Source organism: Galeopterus variegatus, unplaced genomic scaffold, assembly GCF_000696425.1.
Source record: "Galeopterus variegatus unplaced genomic scaffold, G_variegatus-3.0.2 Scaffold1569, whole genome shotgun sequence".
Lineage (NCBI taxonomy): Eukaryota > Metazoa > Chordata > Mammalia > Dermoptera > Cynocephalidae > Galeopterus > Galeopterus variegatus.
This window is the reverse complement of record NW_007727680.1, coordinates 335,175-341,210: the sequence shown is the minus strand read 5'-3', so window position 1 is coordinate 341,210 and position 6,036 is coordinate 335,175. Positions and strand designations below refer to the sequence as shown.

Below are 6,036 nucleotides of genomic sequence, written 5' to 3'. Positions count from 1 at the left end.
CCCCCCCCCCCCCCCCCAATAAGTTAAGCTTCAGGTCTCCAGTTTGCCCCTGGACATGGGGGTCCTGAATGTGATCTTTGCATCTTCAGTACACATCAGCTCCATACACTGCTGGACATTTGCCAGCTGCCTAATTCTTGAAAATAAGGAATGATTCGTGTGAGGGACACAATAAACAAAGTCACCTTCCTTCTTGCTTATCAGTCATCATTCAAGCTTCTGGGAAAAATTTTGTCATTCAGTCAATAAATGTTATTTAAAAGATAATATACTTAAAAGCCCATGGAATGGTATTGCCCTAAGCAACTGAGAATAGTTAAGTCTCCTTTTCCCACTTTCTAGTCTTACCCTGACCCTTCCCACTTCCAGGCTGTGTTGCCCGACAGGACTTGATTGAAATGCTAGCATAGCCATCAGCTCATATGCAAGGCCAAGCTTTTCTATGTTAGGTCAATTTTTTTGTACATGTTCTACATTCTATAAAAAAAATAAAAAGTGAGGGGGCCTTGTTTACTGTATGTTTCTCTTGCTGAAAAAATAGCAAGTTTAAAGTTCAAGATTAAAATGCAAGGATTCTATGGAAGACATTCCCATGGACAATTAAGATACTTGTTTTTACAGGAATATAAAATGCTTTTCTCGCATACTCGTATATAGGCTGTTCCCAGAGAGAGTTGCATCTCAGGGTAGCTTTCCAATTAAGAACTGATTTGTCTAAGAATTTATGTGTGTTTTACAGAGAATAATGCACAAATGCATTCTTACTTGTCAAGAGATTCAAACTGTACAGACCACAGCATGCTGGACGTCTTCCCTCTGCCTCCCCTGATTCGTGCCCTCCCTCCTCTGCCCTCTCCCACCCTGTTCCGAGCCCCGGGAGGCTGCAGCAGTAGGCTTCCTTGCCCTCTGGCTTCCTGTGGGGTTGGGACGGGTGACTGAGGACAGCAGGGTTGGACACTGACTTCCCAGCCCTCTTCCTGCACAGTCTCCAGGGCCACCTCACCCCTCCACCAAAGGCCTCAGTGCCTGCCAGGGGGCGTGCCCAAGAGCTCTTTCTCAGTTTCTTGCTTTGGCCAGCCATGCAGCTTACCGTGATATAAGATGGGGCAGGTTCTTCTTTCTGGATCTGTGAAGAAAGCACCGCAGTCTGTGGTGGCCCCAAGCAGCTGTTTGTTTCCATGACTGCAGACGCAGCTCCTCAGCCTGTCCCTCACGTCCAGCCACGGGAGCAGCTGGGGCTCCTAGACTGCCCTGCCCCAACTTGCACGGCCTGTGGTGCTACCTGTGGAGTGTCTCCTGGGCCTCAGCCAAGCCACACTATGCTTGGTCACTTTGCCAAAACATTGTCATTATTCATCTGTCTTTTGGCTTTTTCCCCCAAGATGGCATCAGGATCTCTGAGAAGATTCAGTTGATGGCATTAAGGAGAAGGGTGGGAAAGAGAAGAGGAGAAAACCTTTCTGACTTGTGCCCCGTAAAGTATAAGCACCTCAAGGATAGAAACTTTTCTGTTAAAAGAAAAAAAGCTTTAAGGGCTGGCCAGTTAGCTCACTTGGTTAGAGCGTGGTGCTGATAACACCAAAGTCCAGGGTTCAATCCCTGTACCAACTAGAGGCCAAAAAAAAAAGCTTCGAATTATTTTAAAAATCATTTTTAGTAGAAGTGTATTTCATGCTCATTGCAAAATCCTCAAATACATTAGTATATAAAGCAGGAAGTAAAAAGTTCTTCTATAATCCCATTTCCTAGGATAAAAACCCCTATTAAATGCTAGGTATATCATTTGAGACCTTTTCTATGGATATATAAAATATTTCTATGAAAAATTTTTGCATACCATAGTATTACACTGTAATTTCTAGTCTGTAATCTGTCTTATTCATTAGACAGTACATCATGGAAAACTTTTTATGTAAACTCATGAGATTCACTCGATCCTTTTATCAGCTGCATAATATTCTATGGTATAAACTTACAATATCCAGTGGATGGCCATTAATATTTTTTCCATAATAAACAACACTGCAGTGAGTATTCTTGTACATAAATCTTTTGATACTTGCATCGGTACTTCTAAAGGTAATTTCCTTGAATAGGAATTGCAAAGTCAAAGTTGTTATAAGTGTTTTTGTTTTCATGGTTATGAATTTAGATGTGAGAGACAATTTTGAAAAAGACCACAAAAAATAACCAAATTTTTACTTCCGGCTTGCTTTCTTCTTGGAGCTTCCCCCTCGTGTGGAACTACCTGTGTTCTCTACTTGGTTGTCTACTGAGTTCTGGTTCCATGGTCTAAATCTATGATTGCCCTCGCCCGTCTCATTCTCCCCCATAGTTCCTCAGCAGGAAAAGGCTCCAGTGGCCTTCTGGTTGCTGAAGCCACACCTCCTTCCCATCAGCTCTCCTAAAACTCCCTTTGCATCCTGCCTAGAAGCAGACGGCTACATGCAGTGGATCTATTTGTTGTTGTTTTTTCAAAATATATATTTCAATTTCTACTAAAGCATAGTCTGCAGAGTTCCTTGGGAGCTCAGGAAATCCATAAAGTTATTTGTAAGGTAATTAGAGGGACTTTCACCTGTAAAGCTTTCATAATATTAAATATATGATATTCTCTTCGATTTAACAAGCTGAGAAGAGTCCTTAACATTTCATTGAACCTGGTTATGTCCTCCCCTGTTGGACTTAAAGTGGGAATCAGAGTACTTTTGGGGGCTCTCCAGAAAAACTAGATCACCGTAAAATCACCACTTAAAGAAAATTCTAAATCTTCTCCACGGTTTTAATGCTTGATTCTTCACCTGTTACTTCTCATTATAAGTTTTGTTGATCACCATTCACTCAGAGAAAAGAATCCCTTTCCCCTTTTCTTTTCCACTTCTTTTGAGAGTGATTGAACCCGCTTCACATTTTTATATACTGCAGAAATTATCCCCACTAAAGAACACTCAGTCCACCTTTCAGATGTTAAAGACTAGAGAGCTCTGGGGAGGGCATTTTAAAGAGAAGACTCAGGGAAAGCAAGAGGCTCCGTGCTCTGACACAAGGCTGCAAATGCCCTTTCTCCCTTGCTGGATCCTGCTCAGGAGCTGTCATGCTTCAGTGCAGCAGGGGTGCCTTCCGTTGGTGGATCGATTCTGTGGTTAGGCTGTGAGCAGTGACATAACATTCGAACAGTGAGGTATTTTAGAAAACTTCTTACATCAGTAGATGCAAGTTTTTGCTGTGTGCCAAACTGTGCTGAGCTCTTTGTATGCATTATCTCATTGAATTTTCATAAGGTAGAAGGTAGATACCATTATTATAGCATTTTACAGATAAAGAAACTAGGATTCAGAGTTGAGGAACTTCCCAAGTCCCAGAGAGGGTGTGCTGCAGACGCAGGATTTGAATCCAGGTCCTATAACTCCAGCTGTCGGGTCCTTAACCTCAGCACTTGTGCTCTAGGGAAGGATGTTGTGAAAGTGGCTAGGTTGAAATTGAGGAAAGGTGTTATTTTATCTAGCAGCTCCTGAAGCCCCCCAATAAAGATAAGCATGGGTGATTTATAGCTGGATCCTGGTGACATCAGTCATCAGCTCCTGTGGTCAGAAGCAGACGTGGAGCCAGAGCGAAATCAGTCATCAAGCAGATGTGTGTGGCTGGATGCAAAATGGTTAATGGTTATTATTATTAGTGATCAGCCAATGACGTATCCAGTCAAGGATGGATTAACTGGTGAAAGTGGATCCTATCTACCCTGCCCCCCAGTGCACCCCAGCTCAGTTGCTCATTATTCATAACCTGATCCTTCTTATCAGAGCAGTAAACATTTCTAGAAACAGTTAATGCCTCCAGGCCTGTATTTCACTCCTTGGAGCAATCATTTACTAACTACCTCCCAAGTTTCAGTTTCTAAAAATTAGCTCTGGCAGAGTAGGGACTTAAAGTTTTCTTCACGAATTAAAGAGCTCATTAGGAAGTGATTTTTTCTCACTTTCCCATTGATTTTTCAGTTGCTCCTGAGACCATTTTATCATGCAGGCTAAAAGGAAAGATGAAGAATCCTATCTTTGATTCTCAGGTAGCCCCAGCACAGAAGCCAGGCTGTGTGCGAGTCCCACACGCGTCCCGAGCTGAGGCAGGCTGTGCCCGGGTTACCCACCAGCCCTGCAGACACACGTGGCACAGGGGACCAGGGGAGGCTGAGCCCCTCCACCAGTTGCTGACATACTTTTTCCTGAAGGAGACATCAGTGCCATCCTGTAGTGTCATACATTCTGATAGCTTCACTATTATCATATTTTGTGGCTAGAANTGCCATCCTGTAGTGTCATACATTCTGATAGCTTCACTATTATCATATTTTGTGGCTAGAAGTGTCTGTTATGTAACAAAGACAAAGAAAATCCACTCTTTTTCCCTGCTGTCTTTCCCACTCTTTTTCTGCTCCTCTGTCCGTCCCTACCAACCCCTTCCATGGAGAACTGGCTTATTGAAGTTCCCTGTCTCAAATGCAGTGATTAGCTAAGGTCATCCCCAAAGAAAAGACCAGTGAAAATTACAAAAGAAACTCGCTTTCTCTGTTCTTTCTTTCTGAGCTATGTTGCCCTTCTAAATCATTTGGAGGAGGAGGAGGAGGGGCCATCATTCATTGAGCAGCACACATGGGCCAGGCCCTGCTCAGCACCATATGTGCTTTTTTCTCAATCAGCACAGCAAGCCTGTGAGGTACACACTGTAGTATCCTATCTCTGTTCTACATACGAGACACAGAGAGGTTAAGTAACTTCACCAAGGTCACACAGTTCTTCAAAAGTTTGAAGTGTTTAATAAAACATTTCAGAAATCCATCATAAATCTAGAAATGCTGGTTTTCTATTCACCTGCTTAATTTCTATAACTCTTCTCATTACATAGGTTTCGTAGGATTCTAAGGTATGCTCTGTGGAAATCTCTTTCCCCAGGGGGTGTTAATGGCCTCTCTGGGCCCTGCACTCGTGAGCTGGGCTACGAGCTGGTCCTCTGAGTGACTGCATGTTCGTCTACTCTAATCAGTCAGTGCTTGGCTGTGCTGCACAGGTGCTACGTATTTTGAATATTTTACAAGAAATAAAAGGGTCCTAAGATCAAATTAGTTTGGGAAATATGGGAATAACGAAAGTTAAACACTTTGCTTCAGAGAGTCTCAGAGCCTTTGCAGTGCTGGTATATGTTACGAATCTGCAAGGTGAATCGAGTGTCCAAAGGCTTCTTAAACTCACTGCAAGGTAGTGTTCTGCAGGTGGAGTGTTCTGCAGGTGGAGTGTTGTGCAGGTGGACTGTTCTGCAGACAGCATTTTGAGAAATGTTGCTTTGAATTATTCTTGGGCTTTCATTAGTAAGCACAAATACTATAAAATATCTGAAAACCCTAATGGTGGTTACTGAAATGGGTGACGAGTGGCCAGGGAGTCAGGGTCGTGAAGCAAGACAGTAATTTTTGGCGTTAGGCTCTCCTGGCTCTCCACTTCTTAGCAGTGTGTCCTTTGGCAAGTTACTTAATTTCTCTGATCGTAGCCTCCTCAGTTGTAAAATTGGGCTGGTTATACCAGTTCATGGGGTGCTGTAGGTTCTAAGTCCGTTGACATGGTTGGTATGGGCCTGGCACAGAGTGTGCCCTAAGCAGTGAAAGCTGTTTGTCCTCTCCCCACTCCTCACATGCACCTGCAGGCTCATCCATAGTGAGGGGTATAGGGGATACAGCTGTTATGTATTTGGGGTTCCTGCTAAATGAATAGATTTTAGCAGCTCTTGTTACAAAAACAAACCCAAAATGGGTAACTGTGAGATGATATGTATGTTAACTTTCTTCAATGTAGTAACCATTTTACTATCTATATGTATCCCATATCATATTGTATACCTTAAATATACACAATACAATTTATTTTTTAAGCAAGTAAATTTTTTTTAAAAAAAGGATTCTAAGGTAGCTTAAATTCATTCTTTTATTTGTATAGTAAGAGTCAACTTCTTGCAAAGCACTATATTCTAAGTGCCTTATGTTCTAGTTAG

General features: G+C 42.5%; 1 protein-coding gene across 1 annotated transcript in view; it reads left to right on the top strand.

The window, feature by feature from the left end:
• SERPINE2 (serpin peptidase inhibitor, clade E (nexin, plasminogen activator inhibitor type 1), member 2) overlaps window positions 1-6,036 on the top strand; it is a 38,457-nt gene that overhangs the window by 23,669 nt on the left and 8,752 nt on the right. The gene's annotated exons all lie outside the window — the stretch shown is intronic.